Raw genomic sequence first — 19,986 nt, 5'->3', positions numbered from 1 at the left:
GGTAGATGGGACTAGTCCAAACATTTGATTAGCCTTAGACTAGATGGGCAGAAGGGCCAGTTTCTGTGCTGTAGTATCCTACAACTCTCACCATTTCTGAAATCCTGTCAGGCACTGACCATGCTTGATTATTTATCTTTGGGACTGGTTAGGTGGCCACAAGGAAAATCTAGTTGAAAATTTGTGATAACCGTCAATTTGACAATGATTGGCATATGACTCAAATGACGTACAGTATGTCGTGTGGGTGAGTACAGTGGTGAAGCTGGAGACCAGGTTAACCATGGGATGTCTTCCAACTGTTACTTTTGACCACTAAAAATAGATAAGCAATGTCCTTTAAAACAGTTCTTGCCTGCAATTTTGTGCAGCTGTACGTCACACTTTTGGCATTATCTTATTTTGTAAATTTGCACTATCACATTATAAACTCAAGACATTGATATGTAAAACTAAACCACAACGATTCCGTTAGAATGCTCCAGACACCAGAAAAGTAACCCCTCCAGCCAAATGAAGAGCATTTCTAATGCTTTATGAGAGCAAAGTCCCTGATTCTAGCAGAGTGCTGTAGCAGCTGCATCAAACATGCAATTAAAAACCTTCTGGAAACTATATAACTAGGACAGACAGCTTAGGAATGTGTCACAGATGAGTGAAGGAAAATCGTGTGACCTGCAAATATTGAACTAGCAATAGGATGATATTTTCAATGGGCGGATTTAGCTTTACTTACTTTCTTGATGTATCTTGTCACTTTTTCTCTCAGTTCTTTTTAAACCAAGTGAAGGTCAAGTAGAGCTAATGTAATTCCAGAGCTGATTAATGTAATATTTTTGAGAAATTTGTGTGTGAATTGCTCTGCTCTTGCATTGTTCCAAATAAACTTCTTTTTATTTGAAGTTAGCTGACTGCCTGGGAACCTTGCATCTGTGATTGTGTCAATATCATAGACTCACCCAACAGCCAACAAGTCGTACTGCCCTCTCCCTTGCAAATTTCTTTCAGCCTTGTTTTCCACTCAGTCAACACAAGGCTTTGCCACTTGAAAAGATCAACTAAATCTTAGCCAAATTATCTTTAGGCAGAATGATCTGTAGGCAAATCAGTTCTAGTAAAAATGTAGTTTCACGTGATGGAAAGGTAATGGTAACCACTCACTCTTAAGAGAAGAATTAGAAGTTTAGGCCATAAGACCATAAGACATTGAAGCAGAATTAGGCCACTTGCCCCATTGAGTTATTTTTCTGTAGAACCTATTCTGTTACCATCCCCCAGTAAACTTTGTCACCCTTACTAATCAAGAACTATTAACCTCTGCTTGAAAAATACCCAATATCTTGGCTTCCAAATGGAGTTGCCCCAGCATTCACTCCTGAAGTACCATGGACTTCTACTTTGTTCAGCAGTCTGATGTGCAGCAGCTTAACAAAGACCTTCTGAAAATCCAAGTCAGCAACATCCACTGACTCTTTTTTCTATCCTGCCTGTACTTCAAACAATTCCAACAGATTTGTCAAGCAGTATTTCCCTTTAAGGAAACCAGGCTGACTTCAGCCTGTTCAGGTTTAGATTCAATGGTTCATCACATGTACATTGTTTGTGTTAACTACCAACACTACTGATGCACCATCAATAACTCACACTGAGACGTAAGGCGAGATATCGGCTTTTATTGACTGGAAGAAGGAACCAGGAGTGAGTGTCTATCATACAAGGTCCTGGAGACTGAGGCCGATCTTCAGGCCGCAGGTCTCCTTTATACAGGGGCCTGTGGGAGGAGCCACAGGAGCAGTCAGCAGGGGCATGTCCAGACAGGCACATAGTTCACCACATTCACCCCCCCTTCGTTTGAAAAAGTCCTCATGTAGCGAAGGTTCTTACAAGTCAAGCCGATCAGGCGGTCGAATCTGTCGCTGCGATCTACGTAGCACCGGCTGTGACCGCATAGGTGCCGGCAACATTGGCGATTGCACAGGGGACGGGGGTTGCGCGTGTTCTTGCCCACTAGGCGCCGGTGATCCCTCATGCATGTGCGAGGCGCCTGGTATAAATGCGTACGAAACGCCCGGTATACAAGTGTCGTGAGGAGTCTGTGTAGGGCCTGGTGAGTACGGTGTCACCTCTGGTGCAGGGTTCACAGTTACCGGAGAGCCTTCAGGGTAGTGGTCTGCTGCACCTGTGGGTGCCAGGTCGCGGATGGAGACCGTGTCCTCCCGCCCATCAGGTAAGACCATGTAAGCATACTGGGGGTTCGCATGGAGAAGGTGAACCCTCTCCACCAGCGGGGAGTATTTATTGCTCCTCACATGTTTCCGGAGCAGCACTGGCCCCGGGGACGTCAGCCAAACTGGTAGGGTGGTCCCAGTGACAGACTTCCTGGGAAAAGAGAATAGGCGTTCGTGAGGGGTGGCATTGGTGGACGTACATAACAGAGAGCGGATAGAGTGCAGTGCCTCAGGGAGGACCTCCTGCCATCGAGAGACCGGCAACCCTTTGGACTTGAGGGCTAAAAGTGTGGCCTTCCACACTGTGGCATTCTCCCGCTCTACCTGGCCATTACCCCGGGGATTATAACTCGTGGTCCGACTGGTAGCAATGCCCCTAGCTAGCAAGTACTGGCGCAGCTCCTCACTCATAAAGGAGGACCCTCTATCACTGTGGATATAGCAGGGATACCCGAACAGAGTGAAGAGCTGGCGCAGGGCTTTTATGACGGACGTGGCAGTGGTGTCGGGGCAGGGGATGGCAAAGGGGAACCGTGAGAACTCGTCAATAACACTGAGAAAATAGACATTGCGGTCAGTGGAGGGAAGGGGGCCCTTAAAGTCAACACTCAGGCGTTCAAAAGGGCGGGTGGCCTTGACAAGTTGTGCCGTGTCAGGACAGTAGAAGTGCGGTTTGCACTCGGCACAAATTTGGCAGTCCCTGGTCATCGTCCTGATGTCCTCCAGGGAGTACGGCAGGTTCCGAGCTTTCACAAAATGGTAAAATCGGGTGACCCCCGGATGGCAAAGTTGTGCATGAAGGGCGTACAGCTGGTCGAGCTGTGTGCTAGCACATGTTCCCCGGGATAGGGCATCAGGGGGCTCATTGAGTCTGCCAGGCCGGTACAGGATATCATAGGTGTAGGTGGAGAGTTCTATCCTCCACCGCAAAAGCTTATCATTTTTGATCTTGCCCCGCTGTTGGTTGCTGAACAGGAACGCAACCGAGCGCTGGTCGGTCAGCACAGTGAATCTTTTGCCAGCAAGATAGTGCCTCCAGTGCCTAACAGCCTCCACTATGGCCTGGGCTTCTTTCTCCACCGCGGAGTGCCGAATTTCAGAGCCTTGGAGGGTGCGAGAAAAGAATGCTACTGGTCTGCCTTCCTGATTAAGGGTAGCAGCCAGAGCGAAATCGGAGGCATCACACTCCACTTGGAAGGGAGCGGTCTCGTCCACTGCATGCATCGTAGCTTTGGCAATGTCCGCTTTAATGCAGTTGAAGGCCGCGCAGGCCTCAGCAGAGAGGGGAAACGAGGTAGACTTGACCAGGGGGCGAGCCTTGTCTGCGTAATGGGGGACCCATTGGGCGTAATATGAAAAAAACCCCAGGCACCGTCTGAGGGCCTTGAGAGTGGTGGGAAGAGGGAGCTCTAACAGGGGGCGCATACGTTCGGGATCAGGCCCAATAACCCCGTTTTCCACGACATACCCAAGTATAGCAAGGCGGGTGGTACCAAAAACACACTTGTCCCTGTTATAAGTAAGGTTCAGAGCTGCGGCCACTTGGAGAAACCATTGGAGGTTGGCGTCGTGATCTGGCCTGTCATGACCACAGATGGTGATGTTATCCAGATAGGGAAATGTGGCCTGCAGTTGGTACTGGTCCACCATCCGGTCCATTTCCCTCTGGAAGACAGAGACACCATTCGTGACACCGAAAGGGACGCGCAGGAAGTGATAGAGCCGGCCGCCCGCCTCGAAGGCGGTGTAGGGGCGGTCCTCTGGGCAGATGGGGAGCTGGTGATAAGCGGATTTCAGATCTATTGTCGAGTACACCTTATACTGAGCAATCTGGTTGACCATATCCGCGATGCGGGGTAGGGGGTATGCGTCAAGCTGCGTAAACCTATTGATGGTTTGACTATAGTCCACCACCATCCTATTTTTCTGCCCAGTCCGAACAACAACCACCTGGGCCCTCCAAGGGCTTGTGCTCGGCTCAATGATCCCCTCCCTGAGCAGCCGCTGCACCTCCGACTGAATGAAGGCCCGGTCCCCCGCGCTGTACCTCCTGCTTTTGGTTGCCACAGGTTTACAGTCGGGGGTCAGGTTGGCGAACAGCGGTGGGGGAGGGATCTTGAGAGTGGAGAGGCTGCAAGTGTCGGTAGCGCAGCTGTTGGCCTGGTTCTGGATGGGATGTGTGTGTCCGTGTGTGTGTGTGGTCAGTAGCGGGGTATGTGAAGAAGTCCCACAAAACTGAGGATTCTTGACAGTGAGTGGTGGGAGGGGCCCGTCGTATACCATAGTCACACTTTCGAGATGGCTCTGGAAGTCCAGCCCCAATAGCACAGGTGCACACAGATTAGGCATGACCAGCAGTTCAAAGTCCCGATATACTGTGCCTTGCACCACCAAAGTCGCTACACAACCCACCCGGATGTCTGCGGACTGCGACCCAGAGGCCAAATGGAACCTCCGACTGACCGGCCGCGTTGCAAGTCCGCAGCATTGCACTGTGTCCGGGTGAATAAAACTCCCAGTGCTGCCCGTGTCAAACAGGCATCCAGTCCAATGCCCCTCCACCTGGATGTCCATCATGGATCTTGCAAGCTGGTGTGGGGCGCTTTGGTCGAGAGTCACAGTGGCCAGAGTTGGATCGCCGTCGGGGTACCCGGTCAGCATCGGAGGGTCGGGGGCGGGGCATGCTGACGCCGACAAAGATGGCCGCTCACATCCGGGGTACCCGGTCAGCATCCGAGGATCGGGGGCGGGGCGTGCTGACGTCGACAAAGATGGCCGCCCACATCCCGGCATGCAAGATGGCGGCCCCCACGTTTCACCCGCAGCGCTGCACTCCGCTCGAGGTTGAGACTTACAGACCTTGGCGAAGTGGCCCCGCTTTCCGCAGCTGGAGCAGGTCGCTTCTCGCGCTGGACAGCGTTGTCGAGGATGTTTCTTTTGGCCACAGAAATAACAAAGCACGAGTTTCTTACGGGCCACAGCCGTGGTCTGGGTCGGGGAGCTCGTGGAATGGCGACTGGCGGCGGCGTTGGCGAATTCGCTCCCGGGAGCCGGCGGTGGCGGGGTCTGAGGCGTCCACGAAACCGGCGGGGAATCACGCGACTAGACAGCGTCGGCGTTATGCCGCGCAGCTTCTAGAGCGTTGGCCTTCTCTATCGCCGAGCTTAAGGTAAGATCCGAGTTCTCCAGCAGCCGCTGGCGCATGTACACTGACCTCAGTCCCGTCACAAAGGCGTCTCGCACCAGCAGCTCCGCATGCTGTTCTGCCGTGAGCGTCTTGCAGTCACAAGCTCGGACGAGTGTCTGTAGTGCTCGGAGAAACTCAGCGCACGATTCGCCAGGCCGCTGTTGCCGGGTAGCTAAGCGATGTCTTGCGTAGACGGTGTTCACCGGCCGCAGGTACTGTCGTTTGAGGGCGTCCAGTGCCCCTTCGTAGGTCGGCAGGTCCCGGATAAAGGAGTAAACTTTGGAGGAGACCCTCGAGAGTAGGATTCTGTGCATAACGGCGGGTTCAGTCGCACGAAGCTCCGCCAAGTACGATTGGAAGCATGCAAGCCAGTGTTCAAAAGCGAGAGCTGCGTCAGGGTCTTGAGGGTCCAAATCCAACCGGTCCGGACGCAAAACGGGTTCCATGTTTTAAAACTTCCAGTCAATAAAATTGATGCACCATCAATAACTCACACTGAGACGTAGGCGAGATATCGGCTTTTATTGACTGGAAGAAGGAACCAGGAGTGAGTGTCTATCATACAAGGTCCTGGAGACTGAGGCTGATCTTCAGGCCGCAGGTCTCCTTTATACAGGGGCCTGTGGGAGGAGCCACAGGAGCAGTCAGCAGGGGCGTATCCCGACAGGCACATAGTTCACCACAACTACCTGTGCTGGGGACAACCTGCAAGTGTCACCACACACTCCAGCACCAAAATAGTTTGCACCTGAAACCTCATTCTTAATAATGGACTTCTAACATCTTGCTAACCACTGAAGTCAGACTAACTGGCCTATAATTTCCTACCTTTTGCTCCTTCCCTTCTTAAATAGTGCAGTGAGATTTGTGATTTTCCAGTCTTCCGGAATCCTTCCAGAATATAGTTATTTTTGAAAGATCACTACTAGTGCCTCCACAATCTCTTCAGCTACCTCTTTCAGAACCCTGGGTTATTGTCCAATTGGTGCATATGACTTATTTATGTACCGTCATACCTTTCAGCTTCTCAGACATCTTCTTAATATTGGTGACTACTCTTGCTTCTGACACTCCTGAATTTCTGGCATGTTGTACAGTGCACAATGCTTATACTGTTCACCCACCTTTTCTTTATTCCCCATTACAACTTCTCCAGTGTCACATTCCAATGACCTGATGTCTATCTTTGCCTCTCTTTTAGCCTTTATATGTCTGAAAAAAACATACAGTATCACTTTTTTAATAATATTAACAGTTTACCTTCACATTTCATCTTTTCTCTCTGCATTGCTTTTTCAGTTGTCTTCTGTTGGTTTTTAAGGCCTTCCAAATGCTCTAGCTTCTCACCAATTTTTGCTATATTATATGCCCTCTCTTTTACTTTTATGCTGTCCTTGAATTCCCTTCTCAATCATAGTTGCCTCATCCTCCCTTTAGGATGCTTCTTCTTTGGGATAAATCAATCCAGTGCCTTCTGTATTGTTCCCAGGAACTTCATCCACATGTTCAAAATTTACTTGGAAACCCATTTTCAAAATGAGACACTGAATTCTAAAGATACTTCAGATGATCCATTTTGCACTGAACTTCCAATACACAGTCCCCGGGATTGGGCCTCTATGCTGTGGCAGGGATTGCAGTCCAATGTAGCATTTTTCTACGATCATACAGATTACAGCTGCAGATAAGGGGTCAAAGTGTGAGACTAACAATGCTGCTTTTAAGCGGTTTTATTTTTTACAGTCAAGGAAATCCTGAGCGAAAGGGAGAAAAGGAAGGTGAAAAACGCAACAGTATATTTTTGCAAGTGTGAAACAAGTATTTTTCCTAATAAGAATGGATTCAAATACAGAGCGGGATCCAGCAGAAAAGTTGGGTAGGAGAGAAAAAGCAGACAATAAGGTTTGATACTGCACTTGCATCTGGGGGAGTGGTGAGTCACTGGCACTCGGTTCTGTGCTGGCTGGTAATTTGCATCATAGGAAGAGGAGAAATGGATGCAAAGTATTCAAATTTGGAATATAGGGCAGGAGAAGGCAACAGAGGTCATGAACAGAAGTAAATTTGACCAGCTACATAAACAGCAGATCTGAGAACAGTAATCTGAGGCTCACCTCCTGACCCTACAAAGCCTATTTCACATCTACAAGCTCTGGTCTGGAGTGCAGTGGAACATGATCCATTTGCCTGGATAAATTTATCTCCAAAGCAGCTCAATGCAATCCAGAACAAAGGGCCTAGCTCGATTGCCAGCAGATTTCAGAATGGTCTGTGAACCCTTGAACAATACCTCACTATTCCACTATTTACTTGCAATATTTTTAAAAAGTTTTACAGCATCTTACAGCATATTCATTTGCTGCCTGCCCAAGTACTGCTGCTACCAAACAACAACTAATGTCAATGATAATAAACAGCAGTCTGATTCTGATTTTAATTCCATTACTAACCAGCACAGACTGCAGTACCTAACCCTTACAAAATGCATGGCAATTGTTTGACAAGATTATTTCAGTAATACTTTCCAAGGCTCTGACTTTTACTACCAAGAAGGACAAAGGCATTTTGCTACCATATCTGCTCTGAACAGCTTATGTGCTTGATGCATTCCGTAATATTCATAGGACAAGGTGATAAAGTGGGAAAGTAAGAAGCTACAAAAGCATTATCCTTCCTATGTATTTGCACCGTTTATTCTGATGTAGCCATTTATGTGGAACAATGTCCTAATGTAACTTCTTTGAAACTCCTCATTAAAAACATATCGCTATTTTACTGGTTTTCAGAAAAAGGAAGCTTGTTACAGTGGAGAGGATATAAGATTTATACCACTTCTGCATACCATCCTGTGTATTTGCTAATTTAATACCTAGGTATTCCAAACAGTGGGTAGTTCGTTACTCTTGACCTTCTAAAAACTAAAGTACCTGCAGGCAACATAGCCAATCCTATATTTAGTTAATGACAAATTGAAAACTTTTCCGATGGTTCAGTGGCTATGATTCAGCACTCTATGTGCTCTGACTCAGGTTCACTTCCTGAATGCTACTTTTAAATAAATCTAATTGAGTTTGTTAATGAGGTATACTAGTACTCTGCTTAGCACTATTGTGCAGAATGGCAATTCCCTGGAGTGATCTTGGTCCTCCAGTCCAAACACTTGCAAGTATGTACATCTACATATTTAAGAAAGAAATTTCTTTGGCCTATGAGCTGCTGCACCAGAAACTTGGTTCAAACCCCTACCCTCCGTTGACACTCCCCCTATAATGAATTACCCCATGCCCGAGTATGGAAGGCCTGCCTGTGAGGACTGCTGTTTAGTGGTCTGAAGTGAAATGTCGAGCTCGACCAGTTTGGAGACTGGGCATCACTGCCAGAGGTCTAACTGCACCTCACCATGTGTAGACAGACCACCTGGATCTTACTGCTCTCTCATCATCTCCTGTTGAATGTGATAGAAGCTGCTTTCTCTCAGTGTCTTTGTCTTCCTGCATGGCTATCTCCAGCCCAGAGATTTCTCCATGGTAACAAGCTCAACGTGCAGCATATCCGCACAGACAATTTATTGCTATTCGTGCCATATACCTAGCACAGCAATGTATTGATGCACTGCAGTGGGAAGGATACCAGTTTGCACTTCGTTTCCATCACAGCGCATCGCTCCATATGCAAGTATAATGCTAAAATAACCCATTTTGCCATTGATTTAATGCCTCAGTGTAACCAAAGGGGTTGATGAGGGCAAGTTCAGTTAACGATGTGCCTGTGTAAACATAGAAATTTACAGGATGGATGTCAGCACGTTTGAAACCCCGTTAAATTAATGGGGCAGTGTGTGGATGCAAAATTGGCAAAGAAACAGAACTGTTATTGAGAATCGTTATTACTTCTTATATGCTCTCAGTGGCCACTTTATTAGGTACATGAGTAGAACCTGATATGGCCTTCTGCTGCTGTAGCCCATCCATTTCAAGGTCCGACATACATTCAGAGATCCTCTTCCACATTTCACTGTTGTAAGTTACGGTCACTTTCCTGTCAGATTGAACCAGTCTGGCATTTCTTCTCTGACCTTGCTCATTAACAAGGCATTTTCACCCACAGAACTGCCACTCAATAGATGTTTTTTGTTTGTTTTTCTCACCATTCTCTAATCTCTAGAGACTGTTGTGCACGAAAGTGCCAGGAGATCAGCAATTTCTGAGATACTCAAACCACCCCATCTGGCACCAACAATCATTACACAGTGAAAGCCACTTAGATCACATTTCTTCCTCATTCTGATATTTGGTCTGAACAACAACTGATCCCCTTGAGCATGTCTGCATTGAGTTGCTGCCACATGACTGGCTGATTAGATGTTTGTATTAATGATTGGGTGTATATGTGTCCATGTGTCCCTAATAAAGTGTCCACTTTATACTGTATATTCAAGAGCTGGGGCATAAGTACAAAGTTTGTATATAAAATATGCAAATATAGAAAAAATGAATAGTTTAGTAATTATTCTGAGACTAAGATGAAAAGTCATGTCAGAGATAATAAAATGCAATGAAATGTAAAATGATTTACTTTGGTAATTAGATAGAGAACCACAATATAAACTAAATTATCCAAGTATAAGATCACGAACGGGTTTTGAGAGAGTAAATAAGGAAAATGTCTTTCCAGTGGTTGAGAGTTAATAACAAAAGCTGTAAACCAAAAAAGAAGAACCAGTAGCAATGTGAAGAAACCTTCTCTGGATCAAGCTATTAAGCTCTGAAATGCACTTCAGGAAAGCATGCCAAGGAGGATTCAATATTAGTGAACAAAAAGGAACTGGATATATCTGTGAATTGAGAAAAAAAATCTGCAGGCTGGAGAAGGAGGAAAAGAGGAAGAGACAAATTTGCTAATTCGACCCACAAGCTGAGATATGGACAATAAATCTTCTGAAGAGCAATGACCTCTTTTTCTGCATTGTTCTATAATTCTGTGTAGATGTAATGGGGTGGAAGATGTCATCTAATGAGTTGTCTCCTTGTGAGTAGAAGTTTCCAAAGAAGTTCTAAGTGGAGAAAATGGAAGGGAAGTGTAAGACTGCGGATTTCATGGATAGTATCATGTTGATTTTTTAAACTTTTGTTAGGTTGTTGCCTTGCTCCTACACAGTAGCACATTACACCCACACATCTTGCAATACAAAGCTGCTTCATTGGTAGTGACAAAGGTTCAGCAGTGAACACAGGTTTCACAGGGATTTGTGTTTTTGCCTGTACTTTTCGGAGGAGGAACCTCAATGTGGGCTAAATATCAACCATGTTATCCTTAGTGGGAGTTGTGGAAAGTAAAATGTCAAGCACCTTGTCATATACATGCAAAAACAAGAGTTACTAGGGGAACTCTGAGGGTCAGTCAGTGAATAGGTTATGAACCTTCATCTAGAATGTCACAGTCCATTCACTGACCATGGGATTGAGTATAAATGTATGTAGGCCTCTGTTAGTCTCAATAGACCATGGATTTGCACCTTGGAAAGTTTCCAGGGCGCAAGCCTGGGCAAGGTTTTTTTTTTATGGAAGACCGGCAGCTGCCCAGGCTGCAAGTCTCCCCTCTCCTCGCCACGAATGTTGTCCAAGGGAAGGGCATTAGGACCCATACAGCTCGGCACTGGTGTCGTCGCACAGCAATGTGTGGTTAAGGCCTTGCTCAAGGACACACACGCAGCCTCAGCCAAGGCTCGAACTAGCGACCTTCAGATCACTAGACGAATGCCTTAACCACTTGGCCACACGCCAACTGAGTATAAAAATTAGCAGGTCACTTGCAGCTGTATAAACTTTTGCAAGGTCACCTTTGAGAAGCTGTGCGCAGTTTACAGTACAGGAAAGATGTGGAGTCTTTGGAGAAGATACATAAGAGGTTCACCAGGTAGTTGGATGCATTGGAGAGTATTAGCAATAAGGAAAGGTTGGAGAATCTTGGAATGCTTTTACTGGAACGTAGCTGGCTGATGAGTGACCTGTTAAAAGTTTTTAAAATAATGCGAGGAATAGGTAGGATAGATGGCTAGTATCTCGTTTCCAGAAAAGAAATGTCAAATGCTAGAGAGCATAGGAGACACAAGAGACTTGAAGTTGGAGCAATACACAAGGTGCTGGAAGAGTTCAGTATGTCAGACTGAACTCTATGGAGAGAACTGGATGGTTGACATCCTTCCATGGTTCCCTGACCTACTAAGTTCTTCCAAGGCTTTGTTTTGCATTAGAGGGTATAGCTTTAATGTGACAAGGAGATTTACAAAGTGAGAGAGTGCGTGAGAGAGAGAGAGGATGATAAAATGATACAAGGGATTTCTCACCAAAGCACCTCTGAATGTGACTTCTCCATAGGCCTGGTTTTCAAACTTGCATTGTTTTGTCTTCTAATACCCACTAAATCTTGCTGAGACCCTGAAAGCGTCACCTATTACTTGACTACTAACTTTCCCACTGCTCTGATTATAGCTTTGGGCAAAACCATCTCAGATCTTGGCAATTGTCTCCATCTTCCTCTTTATCCTCCCCTTCCAGTTATCTCGTCTTAGTCTGATTGTATTTGATTACTGAAGCAACTTCATGCCTCAATTTGAGCAAACTTCCGGACCTCTTGTACTGAAAGCAGCAGTTTCAATCATTAGGTGTTCCCAGATCTCTGTTTTAATAACGTTGAGACTAGATGCCTAACGTTAGTTGCATCTTCATCCCTTCCATAGATGAACTGGGATTGTTCACATCACGACTGTATCCCCAATCTCCACCCATCTACCACCATTGTGTAGTTGGTGCCCATTTAGTTTCCTTTGTTACTATGCTGTCTCCTCAGGATGTAATGTCTGAAACCTCAGCTTGAGTTAATCTTTCTGAAGGAAAAGCACTGCAGAGTGCCTCATTTCATTACACAATGAAAGGATAGCTACTCAAGTGTGTGGCGTTTAAGAATTGCACTTCCAGTACCCGCACAATCATCCATATAGAAATGCTTGCTTTGTTTGCAGCAACCAAATTTCCACTGTTGCTTTGCTGACTTTTTTTTAACAGCATGTGGCTTCCTGTCCTCAGGGGTAAGATTTACTGCGGCAGTCAATATAGAGAGTGGTCAGCTGTTCTCCACAACTACACATCACTACTTTGAGAAAAAGCAGGGTCGGTTTCATAAAGGCAATATTAAACTACCCACTTGGTCTCTGGAGCAATAGGCTGCAATGCTCTGAGTTATTTTGTGACTTGAACTGTTGCCAATGACGTCAAACAAACTCATTTTTGCTGGTTGTGAATAACATTAAAACTAATTTATAATTTAGCTACAAACATTTCATCATTTAAGATGTTGTGGTATCAGTCAGCATCTCAGGTATGCAGAACTTAATTTGGTCAAAATTTGCTATCAACATAATGAAGGTGTTCACCATCTATTTATTTGCAAGTGGCAAAGCCAACTTCATGGAAGTTGATGACAGGTGAATGAGTGTTAGTTCCAAAAACTGCTCTCATTTAGGTCATTCTGTCATTAGCTTTGCCAGAACAGTACCCTACTTTCTGGTGCACCGCTGAAATGCTGAATGGCACAAAACACATAAATTGGCATAAACATTTGCACAATTGATGCAAATTAAACAACACAAGACTAAAGAAACAGGAATGGACCACTAGACTTATCAAGTCTTTGTTGCCAATCTATGCTTGCCTTTTTTTTGTGCTGGTTCCACATTGCCATCAACCTCTCAAGCTTTCAAATATATATCCATCTTTACATTAAACAAGTTGAATGATCTGGACTCCACCACCCTCAAAGGCAGAAACTTCCAAAGATTCACTGCTCTCTGAGAGAAGACATTTCTGCACACATCAACTTTAAAGGACCAATCTCTAATTTTGTAGCCATGACCCTTTGTAACTCTCCTACTAATGGAAATATCTCAACATTTGGTCTATCTAGCCTTAGGATCTTACATGTGTGTATCAGACCACCTTTCGTTCTTCTAAACTCCAAGAAATACAGACCCTCAAACAGCCTAGACTCTCTTACAAGAATTAGAATCAGAATCAGATTTATTATGGAAACATAGAAAACCTACAGCACAATACAGGCCCTTCGGCCCACAAAGCTGTGCCGAACATGTCCTTATCTGAGAAATTACCTAGGATTATCCATAGCCCTCTATTTTTCTAAGCTCCATATACCTATCCAGGAGTCTCTTAAAAGACCCTATTGTATGCACCTCCACCACTGTTACCAGCAGCCCATTCCACGCACTCACCTCTCTCTGTGTAAAAAAAAACTTACCCCTGATATCTCCTCTGTACCTACTTCCAAGCACCTTAAAACTGTCACCTCTCGTGCTACCCATTTCAGCCCTGGGGAAAAAGCCTCTGACTATCCACATGATCAATGCCTCTCATCATCTTATACACCTCTATCAGGTCACCTCTCATCCTCCGTCGCTCTAAGGAGAAAAGGCTGAGTTCACTCAATCTATTCTCATAAGGCTTGCTCCCCAATCCAGGCAACATCCTTGTAAATCTCCTCTGCACCCTTCCTATGGTTTCCACATCCTTCCTATAGTGAGGTGACCAGAACTGAGCACAGTACTCTAAGTGGGGTCTGACCAGGGTCCGATATAGCTGCAACATTACCTCTCGGCTCCTAAACTCAATCCCAAGACTGATGATGGCCAATGCTCAGTATGCTTCCTGAACTACAGAGTCAACCTGCGCAGCAGCTTTGAGTGTCCTATGGACTCAGACCCCAAGATCCCTCTGATCCTCCACACTGCCAAGTCTTATCATTGATTAGATAGTGTGAAATTTGTTGTTTTGTAGCAAAAAAGATATAAATTGCTATTAATTACCAAATAAGTATATAGTGCAAAAAAGGAATAATTGAATAACAAGGTAGTGTTCTTAAACTGCTTGTAAATCTGATGGCAGGGGGAAAGAAGCTGTTCCTGAATTGTTGAGTATGTGTCTTCAGGCTCCTATATCTCCTCTCTGATGGCAGTAATGAGAAGAGGTCCTTAGTGATGATTGTCAACTTCCTGAGGAACCGTCTCTTGAAGATGTCCTCGACAGTGGAAAAGGTTGTGCCCATGATAGAGCCTGCTAAATTTACAACCCTCTGCAGCCCCCAACAATCCCATGCATTGGCCTTCCATTGTATCAACCAGTCTGAATGCTCACCACCATACATCTATAGAAATTTGTATGCTGATATGCTTTCTTTATGATTACATAAGACCACAAGACCATAAGGAGCAGAATTAAGCCATTCAGCCCGTTGTGTCTGCTCCACCATTTCATCATCCTCTCAGCCCCAATCTCCTGTCTTCTCCCCATATCCCTTCATGCCTTGACTTAAAACTCAAATCTACATAAAGACTTGGCATCCACAGGTGCCTGCGGTGAAGAATTCTACAGACTCACCACTCTCTAGCTAAAGAAATTCCTTTTCATCTCCATTCTAAAATGATGGCCCTCTATTCTGAGGTTGTGGTCTTAGACTCTCCCACCATAGGAAACATCCTCTCCACATCCACTCCATCAAGTCCTTTCACCATTCAATAGGTTTCAATGAGGTCACCCCTCATTCTTCTGAATTTGAGTGAATACAGGCATCAAATTCTCTTCATATGACAAGCCATTCAATTCTGGAATCATTTTCGTGAACCTCCTTTGAACCCTCTCCAGTGTCAACTCGTATTTTCTTAAATAACTGGCCAAACCTACTCACAGTACTCGAAGTGAGGCCTCACCAGCGCTTTACAAAGTCTCAACATTACAGCTTTGCTTTTATATTCTAGTCCTCTTGAAATGAATGCTAACATTGCATTTGCCTTCCTCACCACAGACTCAACCTGACAATTAACTTTAAAGACCCTACTAACTGTGCTTCTTATAGACCTATATCTTTATTGAATGTAGACTCCAAGATTTTTTCCAAGTTACTGGCATCTAGATTGGAGAAGGTATTACCCAAAATTATTTCAGATGATCAAACTGGGTTTATTAAAAATCGTTATTCTTTTTTTAACAATAGGAGATTGTTGAATATTGTTTATACTCCCTCACATGACACTTTAGAATGCGTGATTTCATTAGATGTGGAGAAAGCATTTGATAGAGTTGAATGGCCTTACTTATTTAATGTGTTGGAGAAGTTTAATTTTAGTCCGATATTTATATCATGGATCAAATTGATTTATCATACTCCAGTAGCCTCAGTGTTTACCAATAATCAAAGATCTCCCTTTTTTCGCCTATTTCGGGGCACTAGACAGGGATGTCCTCTTAGTCCCTTACTATTTTATATTGCCTTAGAACCTTTGGCAATTGCCATCAGACAATCACCGGATATTTTGGGTATTAATCGTGGGACAGATATTTATAAGTTATCTTTGTATGCAAATGATTTATTACTATTCATTTCTAACCTGGAGAAATCCATTCCAGCAGTTTTATCATTATTGGCTCAATTTAGTGAGTTTTCTGGTATAAGTTAAATCTTAATAAAAGTGAATTGTTTCCGTTGAATAAACGGGTCCCAATTTATGGAAATTTACCTTTTAAATTAGTTAATGACTCTTTTACTTATTTAGGGATCAAAATCACAAAAAACCATAAAGATTTATTTAGATTTAATTTTTTACCCTTAATTGATCAGATTAAAGGTTTGTTTACTAAGTGGTCACCTTTATCTTTATCCCTAATAGGTAGGATTAATGCTATTAAGATGGTTATTTTACCTAAGTTTTTATATATTTTTCAAGCGATACCAATTTTTATCCTGAAATCCTTTTTTTACTAATGTTGACTCTAAAATTTCTTCATATATATGGCAGAATAAAAATCCCAGGTTAGGTAAAACATATTTACAGAAGACAAAAAAGGAAGGCGGGTTAGCATTACCTAATTTCAGAATTTACTATTGGGCAGTTAATATTAGATATTTGTTATGTTGGTTGAAAGATGGGGGTGGATCTTTCGGCCCTTGTTGGGTGAGTTTAGAAACTAAATCGGTATCAGCTTATGCTCTGGGTTCTATTTTAGGGACTTCTCTCCCTTTTGCTCTTTCTAAATTGCCGAAACGAATTGACAACCTGATAGTTAAACATACTTTGCGTATATGGTTTCAATTTCGGAGATTTTTTGGGTTGACTCAATTCATTTTAAATACTCCTATCGTATCTAATTGTTTTTTTCACCCTTCCATTATAGATCAAGCTTATTCGGCTTGGAAAACTAAGGGATTACTAAGATTTTCTGATTTATTTTTAGACAATTGTTTCATGTCTTTTGAGCAATTATCCAACAAATATAACTTGCCTAGATTTCATTTTTTTAGATATTTACAGATTAGACATTTTTTAAGTGCTGTACTCTCTACGTTTCCAAATTTTGTGCCTTCAGATATTTTGGAGAGTTTATTTGAATTAGACCCTTTTCAAAAAGGGCTTATTTCAAAACTTTATAATATAATTATGAAGATATGTTCAGAGCCTCTTTATAAGACTAAAAAGGATTGGGAAAGAGAGCTTAGTCTTAGTATTTCTAGTGAGAATTGGGATAGAATTCTTCAATTAGTTAATACATCATCGTTATGTGCCAAACATTCATTAATACAATTTAAGGTCGTACATAGGGCCCATATGTCCAAGGATAAATTAGCTCATTTTTACTCTCATATTAGTCCTATTTGTGATAGATGTCATTCTGAAATTGCGTCTTTAACTCATATGTTTTGGTTGTGTTCATTTTTGGAGAAATATTGGAAAGATATTTTTGATATTATTTCTGCGGTTTTGAATATCGATTTACAACCTCATCCTATTACCGCAATTTTTGGTTTACCAATGTTAGACTCACTGCATTTATCTTCTTCAGCCCGTCGAATGATTGCATTTCTAACTCTGATGGCTAGAAGATCTATATTGTTGAATTGGAAAGAAATTAATCCTCCCACTGTATTTAATTGGTCCTCTCAAACTTTGTTATGTTTAAATTTAGAAAAAATTGGAAGTGGTACTTTTGAGACTTCTATTAAATTTGAAAAGTTATGGAGACCATTTATTCAACATTTTCATATGATGTAATATGACTCTGTGCCAAGTTCATTTGATTTCCCAGCTTTTAGCTTATGTATTTTGAGAGGACCGGAAGTGATGGCATTGATGAATACTTATTTTTGTGAGATATTATAAACAGCCCCCCTTTTTTTCTCTTTTTTTTTGCTTCTTTTTTCTTCTATATTACTTATTAGCTATAGTTATTAGATTAGATTAGCTAGTTTTGCATTATATAAATTTTTTTTTGTTTTTTTTCATTCTTTTTTCTGTTCTCTTTATATCATACATTATGAAATATTTAGATTTACTATGTTCATACATATATTTTATGGCTTATGTCTTGGTAAACTCATTTATATTGTAACTATTATGTATGTTTTTTTTCATATGTAATGGAATTTGTATGTTGGTAATTTCTTTATTAACATTTGTATTCTGTCCATATTACTAATATTAATAAAAAGATTAAGAAAGAAAGAAAGAAAGAAAGAAAGAAAGAAAGAAAGAAAGAAAGAAAGAAAGAAAGAAAGAAAGAAAGAAAGAAAGAAAGAAAGAAAGAAAGAAAGAAAGAAAGAAAGAAAGAAAGAAAGACAATTAACTTTTAGGGAATCCTGCACAAGGTCTCCCAAGTCCCTTTGTGCCTCAGGTTTTTAAAAAAAAATTCTCTCCATTTAGAAAATGTCAGCCTTTTCATTTCTTCTGCCAACATATACTTTCTAAGACTGTATTCCATCTGCCATTTTGTTGCCCATTTGCCTTTTCTAGTTGGCTTTCACTCTTTGCCTTCTGCCAGTTAGCCAATGCTTTATCCACATTAGAAACTTTCCTGTAATACCATGGGCTCATAGCTTGTTAAGCAGCTTCATGTGTGGCATTGTGTCAAAGGCCTTCTGAAAATACACTACATCAAGTGATTCTCCTTGTCTATCCTGCTTGCTATTTCTTCAAAGAATTCCAACAGATTTGTCAGGCAAGATTTTCCGTCGAGGAAACCATGCTGACTACGGCCTTTTTTATCATGTGCCTCCAAGTACCCTGAGACCTCATCCTGAATAATCGACTCCAACATCTTCCCAACCACTGAGGTCAGACTCAATGTCAATGTGTTGGCCCCAGAACAGATCCAGTGAGCTGTTAACCCCCAGGACATTGAAGTTGTTTGAGCTGTATGTAGCCACACAGTCATGAGCATAGAGAGTAGAGCAGTGGCAAAGCAAATGTATTTAAGGTGTGCTTGTGTTGCTTGTCTGCTAGGAGGAGATCTTATTGCCAATCTATACTAATTGTGATCTACTGATGAGGAAGTCAAGGATCCAGCTGCAAAGAGAGGTTCAGAGGTCCCGGTTTAGAAGCCTGGCGATTAATTCCAAGAGGATGATGGTATTGAATGCCGTGCTGTAATCGTTGAACTGCAGCCAGACCTATCTTTTGATGGAGTTAGCCTGGTGAATCTCCTTTGGACTGTCTCCCATGCTACTGTATCCCTTGTTTATCTAAAGGGACCAAAGCTGTGTGCAATATTCCAAGCATGATCTCACTAATATGCTGTGCAATTTTAATAAATATTTAAAGTTCAACTTGTTTGAACTAAGGACCCACATGACACTTGCCTTCTTAACTACTCATTCTACCCGTGTGCTGATTTTTTTTGTGGTTTGTGCACTAGATGACTCAGAACCCACTGAACTTCACTCATTTGCAGTCCCACTTCATTTAGATAATAATCTCCACTTAGAGAATAAATAACTCTCCAACTTGATGGTAACAAACTTATCAAAGGAAGTTCAGGGCAGGCAATGTATCACCAAAATGCTGACTCCTCATCATGACCAGTCACCCACTGTGGATGGCAGGTTAGCTGGTCATGGTGAATTGCACCTCGTGAGTGGTAGAATTGGGTGAGAGTTGATGGGAACATGTGGAGGGGAGAATAAAAATGAGATTAGTTGATGGTTGACAGCTGACTACTGAAAACCTTGCCCCTGTGGTCAGGAAACCATAGATGGTTAAATAAATGCCTGCAGAAAAGCAACAGTGAGAATATCATTGCTTGAAACAGAAGGAGCATGTAGGTTGGAACATAGGTTTGCTGGGACAGGAAGTGCAATTCTCAAACTCCACATACCTGTGGATCAAAAAGCTTCTTTCTGTGCGATATGACTCTATTTCCTTTCTCCCTGGATAGATATTTCACCTGTCATAATCCACCCTTTCTTTCTCTGCATTCATTTTCTGGTATCCAATTTGACATTGAGATCACCTTAAACTCATCCTCCAGCTGCTCTTTAACTCCCAGTCTTTCAGTTTGACTTGTGCAGTGCTAAGCCTTGGCTGGAGTAGTTCATTCGGATCATTCATATTCTCTGCTGCAACATGTTCAGCTCACCCTTACTTCCTGCTGTTCATCACACTAAATAATTAGAAGCTAAATTGTGTAAGGACAAGCTAAACCAAACACAACCAGTGAGCCACTTCAGCAAAATCTG

Source organism: Hypanus sabinus, chromosome 14 (genome assembly GCF_030144855.1).
Source record: "Hypanus sabinus isolate sHypSab1 chromosome 14, sHypSab1.hap1, whole genome shotgun sequence".
Taxonomy (NCBI): Eukaryota; Metazoa; Chordata; class Chondrichthyes; order Myliobatiformes; family Dasyatidae; genus Hypanus; species Hypanus sabinus.
Note: the sequence above shows the minus strand (reverse complement) of the source record.